The sequence below is a fragment of the Salmo salar genome, chromosome ssa15 (assembly GCF_905237065.1).
Source record: "Salmo salar chromosome ssa15, Ssal_v3.1, whole genome shotgun sequence".
Classification (NCBI taxonomy): Eukaryota; Metazoa; Chordata; class Actinopteri; order Salmoniformes; family Salmonidae; genus Salmo; species Salmo salar.
Genome location: NC_059456.1, coordinates 11,461,140 through 11,485,566, shown reverse-complemented (window position 1 = coordinate 11,485,566; position 24,427 = coordinate 11,461,140). Strand labels below are relative to the sequence as shown.

Genomic DNA, 24,427 nt, shown 5'->3' with positions numbered 1-24,427 from the left:
CCTACCCAGTAACTAGAATATGCATATACTTATTACATATGGATAGAAAACACCCTAAAGTTTCTAAAACTGTTTGAATGGTGTCTGTGAGTATAACATAACTCAAATGGCAGGTCAAAACCTGAGAGATTCCTTTACAGGAAGTGGCCTGTCTGACCATTTCTTGAACTTCTTTTCCATCTCTATCTTTTACTAAGGATCTCTGCTCTAACGTGACACTTCCCACGTCTTCCATAGGCTCTCAGAGCCCGGGAAAAAACAGAATGTCGTCATTCCAGCCCCAGGCTGAAACACATTATCGCCTTTCTCAAGTGGCCGATCAAGGGACTCTGGGCTTATGCGCGTGACCCGACCGCCCCGCCTTTGTGATTTTTTTCCTCTGTTTGCCGAAAAGGAGATTCCCTGTCGGAATATTATCACTTTTCTACGAGAAAAATGGCGTAAAAATTGATTTTAAACAGCGGTTGACATGCTTCGAAGTACGGTAATGGAATATTTAGAATTTTATTGTCACGAATTGCGCCATGCGCGCGACACTTTACCATTTCGGATAGTGTCTGGAACGCACGAACAAAACGCCGCTATTCGGATATAACGATGGATTATTTTGGACCAAACCAACATTTGTTATTGAAGTAGCAGTCCTGGGTGTGCATTCTGACGAAGACAACAAAAGGTAATCAAACTTTTATAATAGTAAATATGATTATGGTGAGTGCTAAACTTGCCGGGTGTCTAAATAGCGAGCCCGTGATGCCTGGGCTATGTACTTAGAATATTGCAAAATGTGCTTTCACCAAAAAGCTATTTTAAAATCGGACATATCGAGTGCATAGAGGAGGTCTGTATCTATAATTCTTAAAATAATTGTTATGCTTTTTGTGAACGTTTATCGTGAGTAATTTAGTAAAATGTTAGCGAATTCCCCGGAAGTTTGCGGGGGTATGCTAGTTCTGAACGTCACATGCTAATGTAAAAAGCTGGTTTTTGATATAAATATGAACTTGATTGAACAAAACATGCATGTATTGTATAACATAATGTCCTAGGGTTGTCATCTGATGAAGATCATCAAAGGTGAGTGCTGCATTTAGCTGTCTTCTGGGTTTTGGTGACATTATATGCTGGCTTGAAAAATGGGTGTCTGATTATTTCTGGCTTGGTACTCTGCTGACATAATCTAATGTTTTGCTTTCGTTGTAAAGCCTTTTTGAAATCAGACAGTGTGGTTAGATTAACGGGAGTCTTGTCTTTAAATAGCTGTAAAATAGTCATATGTTTGAGAAATTGAAGTAATAGGATTTTTAAGGTTTTGAAAATCGCGCCACAGGCTGCAAGTGGCTGTTACGTAGGTGGGACGAATTCGTCCCGCCTAGCCCAGAGAGGTTAACATCAGTACATAGCATCTCAATGTATTACAAATAGCTTTATCCTTATTAATACATTCTATACAACCATTTGGATGCAAGTCCCATCGCTGAGGCTATTATATAAACAGTTTTATGGTAATATGGCTATATTGTCTCTTCTGAGTATCACAAAATTGTACCAAGCGGACCAGTTCGTAGCTGGATTCTTCACCAATCTTCCATACCTTCTCCAGAACACAAATGTTACTCGGTTCCCCAATTCTGTGAGTTGGAAGAATTTCCTGTGTCTCTCTATGGGCCATGTGGCAGGAGATTCTTCTCTGGAATTCATTTTACCACCCCTTCACACAGGGCCTGGGTGGGGGGAGGTAGGTTGGGGGATGGTGCAAGGGGGAGGGGGTCAACTGTCCTCCCTGTACTCAAAGAGGCCAACGTCATGACAATACTAATGGAGTTATGGTACATACAGACTACTAATGGAGTTACGGTACATACAGACTACTAATGGAGTTACGGTACATACAGACTACTAATGGAGTTACGGTACATACAGACTACTAATGGAGTTATGGTACATACAGACTACTAATGGAGTTATGGTACATACAGACTACTAATGGAGTTATGGTACATATAGACTACTAATGGAGTTATGGTACATATAGACTACTAATGGAGTTACGGTACATACAGACTACTAATGGAGTTACGGTACATACAGACTACTAATGGAGTTATGGTACATACAGACTACTAATGGAGTTACGGTACATACAGACTACTAATGGAGTTACGGTACATACAGACTACTAATGGAGATATGGTACAGACTGCTAACATAGTAATGGTACATACAGACTACTAATGGAGTTATGGTACATACAGACAACTAATGGAGTTACGGTACATACAGACTACTAACGGAGTTATGGTACATGGAACTCCAGGAATTTCCTAAATAGCTGTTGATCTCCTATTGGTTCCTTGTTGCAGCTGTTCATCATTGCATCAAAGGTAATAGCCCCTTGTTATGAAGAGATATTACGAAGAGATGGAACTGAACCTTTAACCACTGGGAAAACCTCAAAATTCCAGCTTGGTCCTCTTGGCAGGACAAAGGAGACCAGAGACACCGCCCATCCAGTCCAGATCTTTACACCCTGTGGATAGTCCAAACGCTAACATAATCTACAAAGAGACCGGAGACACTGCCCGTCCAGTCCTGATCTTTACACCCTGTGGATAGTCCAAACGCTAACATGATCTACAAATACAGACCAGAGACACTGCCCGTCCAGTCCAGATCTTTACACCCTGTAGATAGTCCAAACGCTAACATGATCTACAAATACAGACCAGAGACACTGCCCGTCCAGTCCAGATCTTTACACCCTGTAGATAGTCCAAACGCTAACATGATCTACAAATACAGACCAGAGACACTGCCCGTCCAGTCCAGATCTTTACACCCTGTAGATAGTCCAAACGCTAACATGATCTACAAATATAGACCAGAGACACTGCCCGTCCAGTCCAGATCTTTACACCCTGTGGATAGTCCAAACGCTAACATGATCTACAAATACAGACCAGAGACACTGCCCGTCCAGTCCAGATCTTTACACCCTGTAGATAGTCCAAACGCTAACATGATCTACAAATAGAGACTAGCCGAGTTGTGTTCCAGATGGGACATTATTTGTCTTTACACCTAAACATGCAAACACCATCAGAATGCAAAGCTAGCAATGCACTGGAATGACATTCACTCTCATGGGATAGGTGGCCAAAAAAAACTAGCTGAAAGTTTACCCCAATAAGCCAGGAATATGACTGCATTGAGGCATACTGTATGTGTGCTTTTATGGCCATACGGGGTATGGTGATAGGTGAACTGGGTATGGGAGTAGGTGAACGGGGTATGGTGGTAGGTGAAAGGGGTATAGTAGTAGGTGAACGGGGTATGGTTGTAGGTGAACGGGGTATGGTAGTAGGTTAACAGGGTATGGTAGTAGGTGAACAGGGTATGGCAGTAGGTGAACGGGGTATGGCAGTAGGTGAACGGGGTATGGCAGTAGGTGAACGGGGTATGGCAGTAGGTGAACGGGGTATGGCAGTAGGTGAACTGGGTATGGTAGTAGGGGAACGGGGTATGGTAGTAGATGAACAGGGTATGGTAGTAGGTTAACAGGGTATGGAGGCAGGTGAACGGGGTATGGTAGTAGGTGAACGGGGTATGGTAGTAGATGAACAGGGTATGGTAGTAGGTGAACAGGGTATGGAGGCAGGTGAACAGGGTATGGTGGCAGGTGAACAGGGTATGGTAGTAGGTGAACAGGGTATGGTAGTAGGTGAACAGGGTATGGTGGTAGGTGAACAGGGTATGGTGGTAGGTAAACAGGGTATGGTGGTAGGTGACAAGGTATGGTAGTAGGTGTCTTTGAACGGGGTATGGTGGTAGGTGAAGAGGGTATGGTGGTAGGTGAACAGAGTATGGTGGTAGATGAACAGGGTATGGTGGTAGGTAAACAGGGTATGGTAGTAGGTGAACAGGGTATGGTGGTAGGTGAACAGGGTCTGGTGGTAGTTGAACGGGGTATGGTGGTAGGTGAACGGGGTATGGTAGTAGATTAACGGGGTATGGTGGTAGGTGAATGGGGTATGTCGGTAGGTATACAGGGTATGGTGGTAGGTTAACAGGGTATGGTGGTAGGTGAACGGGGTATGGTGGTAGGTGAATGGGGTATGGTGGTAGGTGAACAGGGTATGGTGGTAGGTGAACAGGGTATGGTGGTAGGTGAACAGGGTATTGTAGTAGGTGAACGGGGTATGGTGGTAGGTGAACAGGGTATGATGGTAGGTGTCTGTGAACAGGGTATGGTGGTAGGTGTCTTTGAACAGGGTATGGTTGTAGGTGAACAGGGTATCGTAGTAGGTGCCAGGCGCACAGGTTTGAGTCAATAACTGTAACACTGCTGAGTTTCCTGTGTGTATCCAGAACGGTCCACCACCCAAAGGTCATCCAGCCAACTTGACACAACTGTGGGAATCATTGGAGTTAACATGGGCCAGCATCCCTTTGGAACTCTTTCACCCCATGTCAAAATACGAAATTAGCTTTAAAACAGCAAAATGGTCTCTCAGTCTCATGGTAAAATGTGACTCATTTCAGGAAACTCGGCCACTACTTCACAGGAGAGCCATTTGGAAGCAAACTTTTTTTTAATAAATCAAAATACGTTTTCTTGGCAGAAATGCCTTCTGGAACATGTGAACTTTCATGTGCCATATTAACAAACTTGTATACCATCTATAAATACGAATAAAATTGTTAAATTACGAGCCTAGTTGGTTTAGCCACAGAAAAAGGCAACAACCTTCCAGCTGGCCATGATTGGCTGAGATAATGAGTGGGCTGGACATGCCGAGAGATGAGTTTGGATTGGTCTGCCATGTAACACCTTCTGTCTATAATATCAGCTGGTCAGTATGTGTAGGTAGTTTGGATTGGTCTACCATGTAACATGTTTCTGTCTATAACATCAACAGGTCAGTATGTGTAGGTAGTTTGGATTGGTCTACCATGTAACATGTTTCTGTCTATAATATGAGCAGGTCAGTATGTGTAGGTAGTTTGGATTGGTCTACCATGTAACATGTTTCTGTCTATAACATCAGCAGGTCAGTATGTGTAGGTAGTTTGGATTGGTCTACCATGTAACATGTTTCTGTCTATAATATGAGCAGGTCAGTATGTGTAGGTAGTTTGGATTGGTCTACCATGTAACATGTTTCTGTCTATAATATGAGCAGGTCAGTATGTGTAGGTAGTTTGGATTGGTCTACCATGTAACATGTTTATGTCTATAATATGAGCAGGTCAGTATGTGTAGGTAGTTTGGATTGGTCTAGCATGTAACATGTTTCTGTCTATAACATCAACAGGTCAGTATGTGTAGGTCATCCTGTCTAACGCTGCTTTTATAAATATATCACGTAAGTAGAACTACATCAGTGTTGCTCTCCACTTTCTGGAGGACTGAGTTTTGAAATCAGTGGAATTAGAGTATGATAGCCAAGGAGATGGAGAAAACACCTGTCTCCGGATTACATCTTCAAACTAAGGGCAACCGTGGTATCCGTGGAAGGGAGAAGCGTCCATCCATGATGTATACGGGTAAGAGATTCTAGCTAGCTATGTTTTCAGATATTACACATTTCTAATTTTGACAGAAGTTGTTTTCATTTCAAGTTAAAGTGTATTGTTAGCTAGCTAGCTAACGTTAGCTGGCTGGCTCGTTAGCTAACATTACGTGTGTGATTTTCTTATTCGTATCTCAGAGCCATTTGCTTTGCTAGTTATAGCCTCATGTTAGCTAGCTAACCTCTCTGGGCTAGGCGGGACGAATTCGTCCCACCTACGTAACAGCCACTGGCAGCCTGTGGCGCGATTTTCAAAACCTTAAAAATCCTATTACTTCAATTTCTCAAACATATGACTATTTTACAGCTATTTAAAGACAAGACTCTCGTCAATCTAACCACACTGTCCGATTTCAAAAAGGCTTTACAACGAAAGCAAAACATTAGATTATGTCAGCAGAGTACCAAGCCAGAAATAATCAGACACCCATTTTTCAAGCCAGCATATAATGTCACCAAAACCCAGAAGACAGCTAAATGCAGCACTCACCTTTGATGATCTTCATCAGATGACAACCCTAGGACATTATGTTATACAATACATGCATGTTTTGTTCAATCAAGTTCATATTTATATCAAAAACCAGCTTTTTACATTAGCATGTGACGTTCAGAACTAGCATACCCCCCGCAAACTTCCGGGGAATTCGCTAACATTTTACTAAATTACTCACAATAAACGTTCACAAAAAGCATAACAATTATTTTAAGAATTATAGATACAGACCTCCTCTATGCACTCGATATGTCAGATTTTAAAATAGCTTTTTGGTGAAAGCACATTTTGCAATATTCTAAGTACATAGCCCAGGCATCACGGGCTCGCTATTTAGACACCCGGCAAGTTTAGCACTCACCATAATCATATTTACTATTATAAAAGTTTCATTACCTTTTGTTGTCTTCGTCAGAATGCACACCCAGGACTGCTACTTCAATAACAAATGTTGGTTTGGTCCAAAATAATCCATCGTTATATCCGAATAGCGGCGTTTTGTTCGTGCGTTCCAGACACTATCCGAAATGGTAAAGTGTCGCGCGCATGGCGCAATTCGTGACAATAAAATTCTAAATATTCCATTACCGTACTTCGAAGCATGTCAACCGCTGTTTAAAATCAATTTTTGCGCCATTTTTCTCGTAGAAAAGCGATAATATTCCGACAGGGAATCTCCTTTTCGGCAAACAGAGGAAAAAATCACAAAGGCGGGGGCGGTCGGGTCACGCGCCTAAGCCCAGTGTCCCTTGATCGGCCACTTGAGAAAGGCGATAATGTGTTTCAGCCTGGGGCTGGAATGACGACATTCTGTTTTTTCCCGGGCTCTGAGCGCCTATGGACGACGTGGGAAGTGTCACGTTAGAGCAGAGATCCTTAGTAAATGATAGAGATGGAAAAGAAGTTCAAGAAATGGTCAGACAGGCCACTTCCTGTAAAGGAATCTCTCAGGTTTTGACCTGCCATTTGAGTTCTGTTATACTCACAGACACCATTCAAACAGTTTTAGAAAATTTTGGGTGTTTTCTATCCATATGTAATAAGTATATGCATATTCTAGTTACTGGGTAGGAGTGGTAACCAGATTAAATCGGGTATGTTTTTTATCCAGCCGTGTCAATACTGCCCCCTAGCCCTAACAGGCTAACATTGAACCTGGTTGGTTAGCTACCTGCAGACTCATGCAGAGTAGTAACATAATGAGTTGGGATTATGGTTCATTGTTTACCTAGATAGCAAGCTACATGTCTTAACCTCTATGGGCTAGGCTTGCGTCCCACCTACTCAACAGCCAGTTGAATCCTGTGGCGCGTTATTCAAATCCTTAGATATGCTATTACTTAATTTTTTTTTAAATATGACTATTTTACACCATTTTAAAGATAAGACTCTCGTTAATCTAACCACACTGTCCGATTTCAAAAAGGCTTGACAACGAAAGCAAAACATTAGATTATGTCAGCAGAGTACCGAGCCAGAAATAATCAAACACCCATTTTTCAAGCTAGCATATAATGTCACATAAACCCAAACCACAGCTAAATGTAGCACTAACCTTTGATGATCTTCATCAGATGACAACCCTAGGACATTATGTTATACAATACATGCATGTTTTGTTCAATCAAGTTCATATTTATATCAAAAACCAGCTTTTTACATTAGCATGTGACTAGCATGTGACTAGCATTCCCACCGAACACTGCCGGTGAATTTACTAAATTACTCACGATAAACGTTCACAAACGCATAACAATTATTTTAAGAATTATAGATACAGAACTCCTCTATGCACTCGATATGTCCGATTTTAAAATAGCTTTTCGGTGAAAGCACATTTTGCAATATTCTCAGTAGATAGCCCGGCATCACAGGGCTAGCTATTTAGACACCCAGCAGGTTTAGCACTCATCAAAGTCAGATTTACTATAAGAAAAATGTTCTTACCATTGTTGTCTTCGTCAGAATGCACTCCCAGGACTTCTACTTCAATAACAAATGTTGGTTTGGTCCAAAATAATCCATCGTTATATCCAAACAGCGGCGTTTTGTTCGTGCGTTCTAGACACTATCCTAAAGGCTAAATAAGGGTGACGAGCATGGCGCAATTCGTGACAAAAGAATTCTAAATATTCCATTACCGTACTTCGAAGCATGTCAACCGCTGTTTAAAATCAATTTTTATGCCATTTTTCTCATAAAAAAGCGATAATATTCCAACCGGGAATCTGCGTTTAGATAAATAGACAAAGGAAAACAAAGCATTCGGTCAAAGCGGGCACGCGCCTAAGCCCATAGTACTCTGAGTGGCCACTTGCCAAAAGCGATAAAGTGTTTCAGCCAGAGCCTGCCTCGATATCATTCAACGTTTTCCCGGGCTCTGAGACCCTATGGAAGACGTAGGAAGTGTCACGTTATTGCAAAGATCCTCAGTCTTCAATAAAAAGAGCCAAGATGAAACACTACTTCTCAGACAGGCCACTTCCTGCTTGAAATCTTCTCAGGTTTTGGCCTGCCATAGGAGTTCTGTTATACTCACAGACACCATTCAAACAGTTTTAGAAACTTTAGGGTGTTTTCTATCTAAAGCCAATAATTATATGCATATTCTAGTTACTGGGCAGGAGTAGTAACCAGATTAAATCGGGTACATTTTTTATCCAGCCGTGTCAATACTGCCCCTTAGCCCTAACAGGTTAACAAAATACTCCACTATGCAAGTAACCATTTCAATAGAATGTCACTGCGGCAACAGTTGAAAGACGTAGCTGGTAAATTTCCTCTGGATATCTACTCCAGATTCAGAGCACTCGTCTGAGTGCCAGAGCGCAAAATAACTGACTAATTTACGAACGCTCAACACCCACTGAATAAGGCCGGTGTCAGTAAACGTTGGCAAAAAAGCGTAAATTGCGCCAGCAGTACAGTTACAGTTACCAATGCTCTGGATAACATGAAAACAGCCTAACCAGCTCTGCTAGGGAGAGTAAAATGGTCAGAGTTGGGTGTTCTCTCATTATGTGTCTGGAAGTAGCTAGCAAGCTAGCCAACGTTACCCAGTTAGCTTGGGTGCTTGACTGCTGTTGTTAGGACAGAACTCTCAGATCAACCCTTAAAGAGATGGGTGGGGCTCAGTTGGTAGAGCATGGTGTTTGCAACGCCAGCATGGTGTGTGCAACGCCAGGGTTGTGGGTTCGATTCCCATGGGGGGCCAGTACAAAAAATATATATATATAAAATAAAAAAAATAAAAATGCATGAAATGAAATGTATGAAATGTATGCATTCACTACTGTAAGTTGCTCTGGATAAGAGCATCTGCTAAATGACTAAAATGTAAATGTAAAGCTTTTAAGAGGGTGTGAACGATGCTGAATGGGTGTAGACAAAGAAGAGCACCGCAGGCCCACCCGCAGGCCCACCCACCAATGAATGTCTGGTCACACTACGGATACAGAAGGACAGCTGTCTACCTCAGTTACAGAATACTGCTGCCCTATAAAACACATTTGTGGGAGAAGGACGGTTTCCAAATGACTCCTTGTTGAAATGTTTAAATGCGTCCAAAGAGGAGCCCTGTATAAAGAAGGTCTGATACGATCAACAGTGTTCATTTACACCGTCTGTTATGGATCCAAGTCACTGACAATTCCTATCAGCACAGCATAATAAGGCTTTGTGGCCATCTGCCTCACACTGTATCAGGCTGGGGGATGGCAACGATCATACACACACCACCACCATAGTACAGGACCTTGGTACGATGTACAGACCTGTCCCATGTCATCCCATAATACAGACCTGTCCCATGTCATCCCATAATATAGACCTGTCCCATGTCATCCTATAGTACAGACCTGTCCCATGTCATCCCATAATACAGACCTGTCCCATGTCATCCTATGATACAGACCTGTCCCATGTCATCCTATAATACAGACCTGTCCAATGTCATCCCATAATACAGACCTGTCCCATGTCATCCCATAATACAGACCTGTCCCATGTCATCCTATAATACAGACCTGTCCCATGTCAGCCTATAATACAGACCTCTCCCATGTCATCCTATAATACAGACCTGTCCCATGTCATCCTATAATACAGACCTGTCATCCTATAATACAGACCTGTCCCCATGTCATCCTATAATACATACCTGTCCCATGTCATCCTATAGTACAGACCTGTCCCCATGTCATCCTATAGTACAGACCTGTCCCATGTCATCCTATAGTACAGACCTGTCCCATGTCATCCTATAGTACAGACCTGTCCCATGTCATCCTATAATACAGACCTGTCCCATGTCATCCTATAATACAGACCTGTCCCATGTCATCCTATAATACAGACCTGTCCCATGTCATCCTATAATACATACCTGTCCCATGTCATCCTATAATACAGACCTGTCCCATGTCATCCTATAATACAGACCTGTCCCATGTCATCCTATAGTACAGACCTGTCCCATGTCATCCTATAATACAGACCTGTCCCATGTCATCCTATAATACAGACCTGTCCCATGTCATCCTATAGTACAGACCTGTCCCATGTCATCCTATAGTACAGACCTGTCACATGTCATCCTATAATACAGACTTGTCCCATGTCATCCTATAATACATACCTGTCCCATGTCATCCTATAATACATACCTGTCCCATGTCATCCTATAGTACAGACCTGTCCCCATGTCATCCTATAGTACAGACCTGTCCCATGTCATCCTATAGTACAGACCTGTCCCATGTCATCCTATAGTACAGACCTGTCCCATGTCATCCTATAATACAGACCTATCCCATGTCATCCTATAATACAGACCTGTCCCATGTCATCCTATAATACAGACCTGTCCCATGTCATCCTATAATACAGACCTGTCCCATGTCATCCTATAGTACAGACCTGTCCCATGTCATCCTATAATACAGACCTGTCCCATGTCATCCTATAATACAGACCTGTCCCATGTCATCCTATAGTACAGACCTGTCCCATGTCATCCTATAATACAGACCTGTCCCATGTCATCCTATAGTACAGACCTGTCCCCATGTCATCCTATAATACAGACCTGTCCCCATGTCATCCTATAATACAGACCTGTCCCATGTCATCCTATAATACAGACCTGTCCCATGTCATCCTATAATACAGACCTGTCCCATGTCATCCTATAATACAGACCTGTCCCATGTCATCCTATAGTACAGACCTGTCCCATGTCATCCTATAGTACAGACCTGTCCCATGTCATCCTATAATACAGACCTGTCCCATGTCATCCTATAATACAGACCTGTCCCATGTCATCCTATAATACAGACCTGTCCCATGTCATCCCATAATACAGACCTGTCCCATGTCATCCTATAATACAGACCTATCCCATGTCATCCTATAGTACAGACCTGTCCCATGTCATCCTATAGTACAGACCTGTCCCATGTCATCCTATAATACAGACCTATCCCATGTCATCCCATAATATAGACCTGTCCCATGTCATCCTATAATACAGACCTGTCCCATGTCATCCTATAATACAGACCTGTCATCCTATAATACAGACCTGTCCCATGTCATCCTATAGTACAGACCTGTCCCATGTCATCCTATAATACAGACCTGTCCCATGTCATCCCATAATACAGACCTGTCCCATGTCATCCCATAATACAGACCTGTCCCATGTCATCTTGGTACGGCTGGGAAAGCCTACAGGAAATACAATATAAGCTACATGCAATGCAAATACACAAACCTGTTTAGGTAATATACCTGTACAACAACTACAGGTCACCTAATGTTAAATGTAGCATTATAACCATCCAGTTTAAAGTCCACTATGTTAAATGTAGCATTATAACCACCCAGTTTAAGGTGCAACATGTTAAATGTAGCATTATAACCACCCAGTTTAAGGTCCAACATGTTAAATGTAGCATTATAACCACCCAGTTTAAGGTCCAACATGTTAAATGTAGCATTATAACCACCCAGTTTAAGGTCCAACATGTTAAATGTAGCATTATAACCACCCAGTTTAAGGTCCAACATGTTAAATGTAGCATTATGAACACCCGCCATCAGCGGGTAGATTTTGGCATGGGTGGGTAAGAGCTCTACTTCATCAGCCACGATGGCGAGTGGTCAGGGATCCACAGTGACAGCATTTCGCTGACATTTGTTAATAAAAAATATGATCCCATTTATAGTAAAATAAATGCTGCAGTAGCTGTTTTCAAAGTATTTCTGCTGTTTTGTTCCATAGCTGGTAAATTAATCTCACAGAGTCAAAAACGATGTATCCTATTGCCTATTACACCTCACACTGCAACCAGTGTTGCCATTTTCACCGTTTTCCCGCCAAATCGGGCTACTTTGAAAACGATGTCGCGGGAGAAAATGTATTGGTCGCAGGTTGTGGGTTTTTGGGCTACTTCTAAATTTACCAGGTGTAGGTAGGGCTATTTAACATGTCATTATGGAGTCACCTGTTTACCAGGTGTAGGTAGGGCTATTTAACATGTCATTATGGAGTCACCTGGGGTAGGACTATTTAACATGTCATTATGGAGTCACCTGTTTACCAGGTGTAGGTAGGAGTATTTAACATGTCATTATGGAGACACCTGTTTACCAGGTGTAGGTAGGGCTATTTAACATGTCATTATGACTGTAGGTAGGGCTATTTAACATGTCATTATGGAGACACCTGTTTACCAGGTGTAGGTAGGACTATTTAACATGTCATTATGGAGTCACCTGTTTACCAGGTGTAGGTAGGACTATTTAACATGTCATTATGGAGTCACCTGTTTACCAGGTGTAGGTAGGACTATTTAACATGTCATTATGGAGACACCTGTTTACCAGGTGTAGGTAGGGCTATTTAACATGTCATTATGACTGTAGGTAGGGCTATTTAACATGTCATTATGGAGACACCTGTTTACCAGGTGTAGGTAGGACTATTTAACATGTCATTATGGAGTCACCTGGTAGGTAGGACTATTTAACATGTCATTATGGAGACAGGTAGGACTATTTAACATGTCATTATGGAGACACCTGTTTACCAGGTGTAGGTAGGACTATTTAACATGTCATTATGGAGACACCTGTTTACCAGGTGTAGGTAGGACTATGTAACATGTCATTATGGAGTCACCTGTTTACCAGGAGTAGGTAGGGCTATTTAACATGTCATTATGGAGACACCTGTGTAGGTAGGGCTATTTACCATGTCATTATGACACCTGTTTACCATAAAACATTAACGTATTAGAACTGATATAACGGTGATAAATAACATACTAATCTGGCAAATAGGCCATTTATAATGGTTTGTAGTCTTAAAATCTGGCACATAACGGCACAATTTCCAGAAAATAGCCCCAAATTGGTCCAAGTGTTTCTTGCTCAGAGATTGAGATCCTCTGTCTGACTTTCAGCACTTAAACTCTCCTGTCAGATTGATCTATAGTTGTGCACATGAACAAACAGGATTTATCTACAGTTATAAACTAGGTGGTTTGAACCCTGAATGCAGATTGGCTGACAGCCATGGTATATCAAGCGTGTACCACAGGAATGACAAAAACATACTTTTTACTGATATAATTACGTTGGTAACCAATTTATAATAGCAAGAAGGCACCTCAGGCGTTTGTGGTATATGTCCAAAGAACAGCCCTTAGCCGTGGTATATTGGCCATATACCACACCTGCTCCGCCCTTATTGCGTACTCAAAGCAGTCAAAACAAGTTAAATCGACATCCATTGATGGAAAATGATCTGGAGAGTAATAAAGGCGACTTATCTTTTCTCTTGTGACATATTCTTAAACTCGCAAGAATTATTATTTTGATGGCAAACCGAATTTAGCTTCTTAGACTACGTCGTTAAAAATAGATTTTAGCTAGACCTGGCAACCCTGGCAGCAACACTGTCTGATAGATTTTAGCTAGACCTGGCAACCCTGGCAGCAACACTGTCTGATAGATTTTAGCTAGACCTGGCAACCCTGGCTGCAACACTGTCTGGCTGGGGGCTGTGCTCACATGAAGCGCTGAGTGAAAGATTCATTTTTAGCAGTGCTGCGCACAGTCATTAAAGTTGGTCTAATTTACTTGAAATGATAGTCTACCGAAGTGAGACTTTGTCCTTGTTTCTTGAATATTTACATTGTTTTGTTAACAAGCTAGGTTGTTTTTCTTCTAATGTTTGACTTTCAACTGCTAGGGAAGGAAAGATCAGGCTTCACCTAGTCAGACTCAATCTCACAGGCACAAACATGACTCCAGTGACGTTACCACGGTAACCTCCCGCCTTTAAAGGGGCAGGCGAAAATGTTTCTCTCTGATATTTTGGCAACAAGTCACACAATTAAACAATATACCGCATTCTTCTTACGAGTAAAACATGAATTGTTTAAGAAGGATTACAAAGCACGCTCATCAGTGTTTTTGTGGTGTCATTTTAGTGAGGGAAAAACATTTTGGCTGGTAAAAAATCTGAGTGGCTGGTAGATTTTTAAATCTACCTGCCACAGTGGCTGGTATACGAAAAAGTAAATTTTATGCCATGATAACCACCCAGTTTAAGGTCCAACATGTTAAATGTAGCATTATAACCACCCAGTTTAAGGTCCAACATGTTAAATGTAGCATTATAACCACCCAGTTTAAGGTCCAACATGTTAAATGTAGCATTATAACCACCCAGTTTAAGGTCCAACATGTTAAATGTAGCATTATAACCACCCAGTGTAAGGTCCAACATGTTAAATGTAGCATTATAACCACCCAGTTTAAGGTCCAACATGTTAAATGTAGCATTATAACCACCCAGTGTAAGGTCCAACATGTTAAATGTAGCATTATAACCACCCAGTTTAAGGTACAACATGTTAAATGTAGCATTAAAACCACCCAGTTTAAGGTCCAACATGTTAAATGTAGCATTATAACCACCCAGTTTAAGGTCCAACATGTTAAATGTAGCATTATAACCACCCAGTTTGAGGTGCAACATGTTAAATGTAGCATTATAACCACCCAGTTTAAGGTCCAACATGTTAAATGTAGCATTATAACCACCCAGTGTAAGGTCCAACATGTTAAATGTAGCATTATAACCACCCAGTTTAAGGTCCAACATGTTAAATGTAGCATTATAACCACCCAGTTTAAGGTCTAACATGTTAAATGTAGCATTATAACCACCCACTAAGGTCCAACATGTTAAATGTAGCATGATAACCACCCAGTTTAAGGTGCAACATGTTAAATGTAGCATGATAACTACCCAGTTTAAGGTCCAACATGTTAAATGTAGCATTATAACCACCCAGTTTAAGGTGCAACATGTTAAATGTAGCATTATAACCACCCAGTTTAAGGTCCTGCAACATGTTAAATGTAGCATTATAACCACCCACTAAGGTCCAACTTGTTGAGTATGATTGACAGCTGTTCCATAAGACTATATGAGCTAGAAGAGAGACTGTCTAATAGTGATGGGTATTAAACACTTTAAAATTACACTGTCCTTATTTCTGAGTCATTATTTCTGCGACTACACAAGAATTGGTATTACACGGTACTTACTAGGTCTAGTTATTACACTGTACTAATAGGAATAACGACACATGAATAACTACTGTAAAGTGTGAACCATGGGTGGATGACAGAAAGCAATAGGTTAAATCACAAATGAACACCTATTCCCTATTTAGGGAACTACTTTGGACCCGATCCCTACTGGAAGGTAGACTACTGAAGGGAACCTTGTGTAGATCCCTCAGGATTTGTTAGCAACAACAATGAGTCACCATCAGTCTATTGTTGTAAAAATGTCAACTCTAAAAACGCTTAGGGTAGCTACCTGTACAAGTCTGTCCTGGACAACTGCGGTCCTTCAGTGGTTGTATTCGATTAAAAAAATATATTAAAAGTATTAATTTCAGCACCTCGCAGAAGGACCGCAATTGTACAGGACAAAGATAGGTATAGGTATATGAATAGTGATTGTTGTTGTGCGACCCGTTCTGAAATAGTCACCTCGGCGTCAATACGAGAGAACGGGGTTCTGGTCTCCTCAGATAACTCAACATGAATGAATAATATCCCATACTGTACTGTCTAACAGCCTACATCTGAGTCCACGGCATGTCATAGTCCACATACAAACAATCAAACAAACACCCGTTTGACTTATTCACACATTGTTTCACTTGCATTAGATGCACAATGTGTTTATTTTTCAACAAATGTTCCATAAATGTCAGATGCATGGTTGGTGTAGTCTATAATACGAAAGGGCCAGCTTGGAATGAAAGTCCACTTCACTACAGAAAGTGTTACGTTACGTATCCATGTAAAAAAACAAATACTCAAATAAAGTACAACAGATGAAAGACTTCTAAAGTAACTATAACAATAGAGTGTAAATAACAGTGATATGTACAACAGGCAAACCACAACTAATGAACTACTAATCGTGTGAGCGTTTTCACTTCTAACACAATCAGTTATTGCGACTTGAGAACACGTTTTGCTGCAAGAACCCAAGAACACACCCACTGGTGGAATCAACGTCGTTTCCACGTCATTTCAATGACTTTCCAAATTGGAATAGACATTCAATTGACGTCTGTGCCCAGTAGGCAACAACAATAGGTGAATTATGTCTGATTTATTTAAATAAACAGATATAAAGTCAACTCACCGCTTCCCACAAGTGTTTCGCCTGCAGACGCGCTATATTTAACGAAGCGACTTGTTTCAGGTTTTTTTCTAAATCTACTGTTACCACGCACTTCTTATCACCACGTTTAATGTGAACAACTAGAAAAGGAGAATAACTTTTAGTTGAATTAAGAGCAAAGTTCGTCGGTGAGCACACTTTCCGTGCAGTCTGCTCAGGTCTTGTCTCTCCGGTCTCATTAGAGTTGTCCTTCTGCAGCATACTGCACATGCGCAGCAGCAGCCTGGAGCAACACTTCCTCATGGGGCGCCACAGTGGATCTGGATGGAGCCACAGAGGGAGAGAGAGAGAGAGAGAGCTTTCACTCTCGCCAAAAGAGTTCCAGAATATTCCCAATCCGTTTCTACGGGTTTATTTTGGATCTAAGCTTTTTCGCCTGTATTCCAGCCTTTTGAACAACGACTCCATTCTTTGGGTGGAGACGAGATGAGCATCTCGTCATTATATACATATCTCTGGTGGAGGGGTAGAGAGGTGGAGGCTATGCTGTTTATAGGGGGTGCCGGTTCTGACTAAATCTGCCGGGGTACAGTTTTGTCGAGGTAATTTGTACGTGTAGGTAGGGGTAAAGTGACTATGCATAAATATTAAACAAATAAAATCAAATGTTATTTGTCACATGCGCTGAATACAACAGGTGTAGGTGGACCTTGCAGTGAAATGCTTGCTTACAAGCTCTTAACCAACAATGCAGTTTTAAGAAAATAGAGTTAAGAAAATATTTACTAAATTAACTATTTTTCACTTTAGTTTATTTAGTTGAACAATAATGAGGTTATATACAGGGGGTACCGGTACCGAGTCAATGTGCAGGGGTGCAGGTAAATCGAGGTCATTTGTACATGTAGGTAGGGCTAAAGTGACTATGCATAGATAATAAACAGCGAGTAGCAGCAGTTTAAAAACAAAGGGGGGGGGGGTCAATGTAAATAGTCCGGGTGGCCATGACTTGGCGCTCCGGTACCACTTGCCTATCAGGTATCAAGGTAAGACCCAAGTGCAGACTGTGTGAAGTAACAATGTTTATTGTAACAACAGGGGCAGGCAGACGACAGGACAAGGCAGGCAGGGGTCAATTATCCAGAGTAGGAGAAAAGGTACAGGACAGCAGGCAGGCTCAGGGACAGGCAGAATGGTCAGGCAGGCTGGTCAGGCAGGCTGAGGGACAGGCAGAGTGGTCAGCCAGGAGGGTACAGGGTCAGGACAGGCAAGGGTCAAAAACCCAGAGGACGAGATAAAGAGAGGCTGGGAAAAGACAGGAGCTGACAGGACAAACGCTGGTAAGCTTGACAAACAAGACGAACTGGCACAGACAGACAGAAAACACAGGTATAAATACCCAGAAGATAAGAGGGGAAGATGGGCGACACCTGGAGGGGATGGAGACAAGCACAAGGACAGGTGATACAGATCAGGGTGTGACATTGCCGTGTGGTAGCAGAGAGAACACTCTATTCTAGAGAAACTCCCCAAATACAGGTGTGCCAAGAGGGTAGCATCATACCCAAGAAGACTCGATGCTGTAATCGCTGTAATCTGTTTTTGCTTTGCCATTATGGTGTGTAGATTGATGGGGGGGGGGGAACAATTCAATCAATTTTAGAATAAGGCTGTAACGTAAAAAATGTGGAAAAAGTCAAGGGGTCTGAATATTTTCCGAATGCACTGTATATAAACCCTGGATTGCTGATAAGGAAAATGTTTTTATTTATTTTTTCCATTTGTAATTTTTATGTTTAAGTCACATAATATAATGTAAAAGTATGCATTAATGTGTCTGTAATAGAATACATGTGTCAAAAATGAATGTAGACATTAATAAATTAATTTCTATGTCTTCCAAAATATTTTTTATATATACCAAGATGGCTGCTTGGTGGCTTCAATACAGCACCTCCTGTCAGTCATCCAGGGTTTATACCCATCAGGATTTGACTAGTTGAAACAGGCATACTAACTTGTAATTAATGTGTACTTATACAGTAAATTACCCATCCTGACAACTTGGCCCTCATTTTAACGCCATCTAAGTGAGAAAATAAACACCCTTGTACACCACAGAGTACATATCATATCTGCATAAAGTACAATATAATTACTACCTCTCATCACTCCTCACATAACGACCACACCTCATCACTGTCAAACGCTCCCTAAAACACTTCAGCGAGCAGGCCTTTCTAATCAACCTGGGCCGGGTATCCTGGAAGGATGTTGACCTCATCCCGTGAGTAGAGGATGCCTGGTTTTTCTTTAAAAGTGCTTTCCTCTCCATCTTAAATAAGCATGCCCCATTCAAAAAATGTAGAACCAGGAACAGATATAGCCCTTGGTTCTCTCCAGACCTGACTGCCCTTGACCAGCACAAAAACACCCTGTGGCGTTCTGCATTAGCATCGAATAGCCCCCGTGATATGCAACTTTTCAGGGACGTTAGGAACCAATACACACAGTCAGTTAGGAAAGCTAAGGCTAGCTTTTTCAAACAGAAATGTGCATCCTGCAGCACAAACTCCCAAAAGTTCTGGGACACTAAAGTCCATGGAGAATAAGAGCACCTCCTCCCTGCTGCCCACTGCACTGACGCTAGGAAACACTGTCACCACCGATAAATCCACTATAATTGAGAATTTCAATAAGCATTTTTCTACGGCTGGCCATGCTTTCCACCTGGCTAACCCTACCGCGGTCAACAGCCCTGCACCCCCCACAGCAACTTGCCCAAGCCTTCCCCTTTTCTCCTTCTCCCAAATCCAGATAACTGATGTTCTGAAAGAGCTGCAAAATCTGGACGCCTACAAATCAGCAGGGCTAGACAATCTGGACACTCTCTTTCTAAAATTATCTGCCGAAATTATTGCAACCCCTATTACTAGCCTGTTCAACCTCTCTTTCGTATCGTCTGAGATTCCCAAAGATTGGAAAGCTGCCGCGGTCATCCCCCTCCTCAAAGGGGGAGACACTCTAGACCCAAACTGTTACAGACCTATATCTATCCTGCCCTGCCTTTCTAAGGTCTTTCGAAAGCCAAGTTAACAAGCAGATCACCGACCATTTTGAATCCCACCGTACCTTCTCCACTATGCAATCTGGTTTCCGAGCTGGTCATAGGTGCACCTCAGCCACGCTCAAGGTCCTAAACGATATCATAACCGCCATCGATAAGAGACATTACTGTGCAGCCGTATTCATCGACCTGGCCAAGGCTTTCGACTCTGTCAATCACTACATTCTTATTGGCAGACTCAACAGCCTTGGTTTCTCAAATGACTGCCTCGCCTGGTTCACCAACTACTTCTCTGATAGAGTTCAGTGTGTCAAATCGGAGGGCCTGTTGTCTGGACCTCTGGCAGTCTCTATGGGAGTGCCACAGGGTTCAATTCTCGGGCCAACTCTTTTCTCTGTATACATACAGTGAGGGGAAAAAGTATTTGATCCCCTGCTGATTTTGTACGTTTGCCCACTGACAAAGAAATGATCAGTCTATAATTTTAATGGTAGGTTTATTTGAACAGTGAGAGACAGAATGACAACAAAAAAATCCAGAAAAACACATGTCAAAAATGTTATAAATTGATTTGCATTTTAATATTATATCCCACTTAATACTTATCGCACTAGCTAGTCAAGATTAGAAAACTAGCTAGCTAACTAGCATGTTAGCTAATCCCAAAAAACTTGAATAGAAAGATTGCTTATTACATAGTTTGTGCAGACTGAAATATGGTGTGGTCTGTGCTATCCGGCATCCTTGGGACGTCCCTCACCCATTTAAGTTGACATTTAAAATGGTTAACAGTCTAAGCTTGAGGGGGAGGGGGGTTCTACTAAACTATGGACTTTTTTAAGACGGTCCTGATTTAGCTATTTTATTTAGTCATTTTAAGACCCATTGAAGTATAAAAAAAAAACAAGAAAAAAATGTTTGGGGATGGAAAATTATTTTGGGACCATACCAAATGCATTGAAGAACAGATTTATTACATAGAACAACAGATAGTCCCCTCCAAAAAATCTAAAGGAAGTTTCTTCTGAATTGTCTGTCCCTTATTTGAGAGAAGTTGGCAGATTGGCTGTACCGACTTCACACGAGTCCCAAGACGCTTGTGGGGATCGTAGGGCTAATAACCGATAACACCATCATGTTATAACACTGACCAATATGATGAGTTGAGATGCTATCAGAAACTTTAACATTTGTAACAAGCATTCGTTGGTGGTAACAAGCATTCATTGTTACCAGTGGTGGAAAAAAGTACCCTATTGTCATACTGTAAGGTCTGTCGTCAGGAATGGACCAAAATGCGGCGGAGTTAGGGTTCGTCATATTTAATCACACAAACACTTTACAACTACACAAAACAAGGAAAAACTGACAGCCAACACAGTCCTGTCAGGTGCAACCACAATGACAAGAACAATTACCCACGAAACACAAAGAAAACGTAGGCAACTTATGTGTGACTCCCAATCAACCACAACCCTCTACAGCTGTGCCTGATTGGAAGTCACACGGCCAAAATCAACGAAACAATAAAAAACACACACTCCCTTCTGCCACCTCCTGACCCAACTACACCCTCTACTGGTCAGGACGTGACACATACTTGAGTAAAAGTAAAGATACCTTAATAGAAAATGACTCCAGTAAAAGTGAAGGTCACCCAGTAAAATACTGCTTGAGTGAAAGTATACAAGTATTTGGTTTAAAAGATAATAAAGTATTAAAATTAAATGTAATTGCTAAAATATACTTATGTAGCAAAAGAAAAAGTAAAATTACAAATCATTTCAAATTCCTTATATTAGGGAAACCAGAAGGCACCATTTTCAGTTTTGTTTTTATTTACGGATCGCCAAGGGAACACTCCAACACTCAGATATCGTTTACAAGCGAGGCATGTGTGTTTATGCAGTGGGATGACCAGGGATGTTCTCTGTTTAGTGAGTCCTCCAGATCAGAGGCAGGGGATGACCAGGGATGTTCTCTGTTTAGTGAGGCCTCCGGATCAGAGGCAGTAGGGATGACCAGGGATGTTCTCTTGATAAGTGTGTGAATTAGACCATTTTCCTGTCCTGCTAAGCATTCAAAATGTAACAAGTACTTTTGGGTGTCAGCGAAAATGTATGGAGTAAAAAGTATAATATTTTCATCAGGAAGGTAGTGAAGTAAAAGTAAAAGTAGTCAAAAATATAAAGAGTAAAGTACAGATACCCCAAAAAACCTCTTAAATAGTACTTTAAAGTATTTTTAGTGAAGTAGTTTACACAACTGGTTGTTACACCTCTGTAATTACAGACTGCAGTTACATGATACTATTCAAGTGTAAGTATAAATTATTACAATTAATTACAATATTTACATTTGTAATAAGGACCCCGTTAAATGAAGTGTTGTCAAATTATCCTACCTAGACTAGTCTACAAACACCACCACAGTCCAATTAATAATTGCATTTGTTTTCAATTGAGTAGAATTCTACTCTAGTCTGTAAACTGCAGTGAAAAAGTCACTTGAATAATGACGCAAAACCCTTTTATTTAAATGTTTCATTCCATTTGGATCAGTTGTGGGTCGACTCTGGACAGGTTAGAGAAAGGCACCAGCCTGCCTGTAGTTCTAATACTGATGTGCTGTCTGATGCGCTGTCTGATACGCTGTCTGATGCGCTGTCTGATGCGCTGTCTGATGTGCTGTCTGATGCGCTGTCTGATACGCTGTCTGATGTGCTGTCTGACTCGCTGTCTGATGTGCTGTCTGATGTGCTGTCTGATGCGCTGTCTGATGTGCTGTCTGATGTGCTGTCTGACTCGCTGTCTGATGTGCTGTCTGATGCGCTGTCTGATGCGCTGTCTGATACGCTGTCTGATACGCTGTCTGATACGCTGTCTGATGTGCTGTCTGATGCGCTGTCTGATGCGCTGTCTGATGCGCTGTCTGATGTGCTGTCTGATTCGCTGTCTGTTGCGCTGTCTGATGCGCTGTCTGATGCGCTGTCTGATGTGCTGTCTGACTCGCTGTCTGATGTGCTGTCTGATGTGCTGTCTGACTCGCTGTCTGATGTGCTGTCTGATGCGCTGTCTGATACGCTGTCTGATGCGCTGTCTGATACGCTGTCTGATACGCTGTCTGATACGCTGTCTGATACGCTGTCTGATGTGCTGTCTGATGTGCTGTCTGATGCGCTGTCTGATGCGCTGTCTAATGCGCTGTCTGATGCGCTGTCTGATGTGCTGTCTGACTCGCTGTCTGATGCGCTGTCTGATGCGCTGTCTGATGCGCTGTCTGACTCGCTGTCTGACTCGCTGTCTGATGTGCTGTCTGATGCGCTGTCTGATACGCTGTCTGATGCGCTGTCTGACACGCTGTCTGATACGCTGTCTGATACGCTGTCTGATGCGCTGTCTGACACGCTGTCTGATACGCTGTCCGATGCGCTGTCTGATGCGCTGTCTGATACACGGTCTGATGCGCTGTCTATTGCGCTGTCTGATGCGCTGTCTGATGCGCTGTCTGATGCGCTGTCTAATACGCTGTCTGATGCGCTGTCTGATACACTGTCTGATACGCTGTCTGATGTGCTGTCTGATGCGCTGTCTGGTGTGCTGTCTGATGCGCTGTCTGATGCGCTACCTAGACTACCTAGACTAGTGTACAAACACCACCACAGTCCAATTAATAATTGCATTTGTTTTCAATTGAGTAGAATTCTACTCTAGTCTGTAAACTGCAGTGAAAAAGTCACTTGAATAATGATGCAAAACCCTTTTATTTAAATGTCTCATTCCATTTGGATCAGTTGTGGGTCGACTCTGGACAGGTTAGAGAAAGGCACCAGCCTGCCTGTAGTTCTAATACTGATGTGCTGTCTGATGCGCTGTCTGATGCGCTGTCTGATGCGCTGTCTGATGCGCTGTCTGATTCGCTGTCTGTTGCGCTGTCTGATACGCTGTCTGTTGCGCTGTCTGATGTGCTGTCTGACTCGCTCTCTGATGTGCTGTCTGATGTGCTGTCTGATGTGCTGTCTGACTCGCTGTCTGATGTGCTGTCTGATGCGCTGTCTGATGGGCTGTCTGATGTGCTGTCTGATGTGCTGTCTGACTCGCTGTCTGATGTGCTGTCTGATGTGCTGTCTGATGCGCTGTCTGATGTGCTGTCTGATGTGCTGTCTGACTCGCTGTCTGATGTGCTGTCTGATGCGCTGTCTGATGCGCTGTCTGATACGCTGTCTGATACGCTGTCTGATACGCTGTCTGATGTGCTGTCTGATGCGCTGTCTGATGCGCTGTCTGATGCGCTGTCTGATGTGCTGTCTGATTCGCTGTCTGTTGCGCTGTCTGATGCGCTGTCTGATGCGCTGTCTGATGTGCTGTCTGACTCGCTGTCTGATGTGCTGTCTGATGTGCTGTCTGACTCGCTGTCTGATGTGCTGTCTGATGCGCTGTCTGATACGCTGTCTGATGCGCTGTCTGATGCGCTGTCTGATACGCTGTCTGATACGCTGTCTGATACGCTGTCTGATACGCTGTCTGATGTGCTGTCTGATGCGCTGTCTGATGCGCTGTCTAATG

At 42.3% G+C, this 24,427-nt stretch overlaps 1 protein-coding gene across 1 annotated transcript in view; it reads right to left on the bottom strand.

Annotated features, from left to right (window-relative positions):
- kank1a (KN motif and ankyrin repeat domains 1a) overlaps positions 1 to 17,048 on the bottom strand; it is a 205,278-nt gene extending 188,230 nt beyond the window's left edge. Inside the window, 1 exon segment of the mRNA XM_045695463.1 lies at positions 16,817 to 17,048. The gene's annotated coding sequence lies outside the window, so the exon portion shown is untranslated.
- Between the last annotated feature and the right edge of the window lie 7,379 nt (positions 17,049 to 24,427).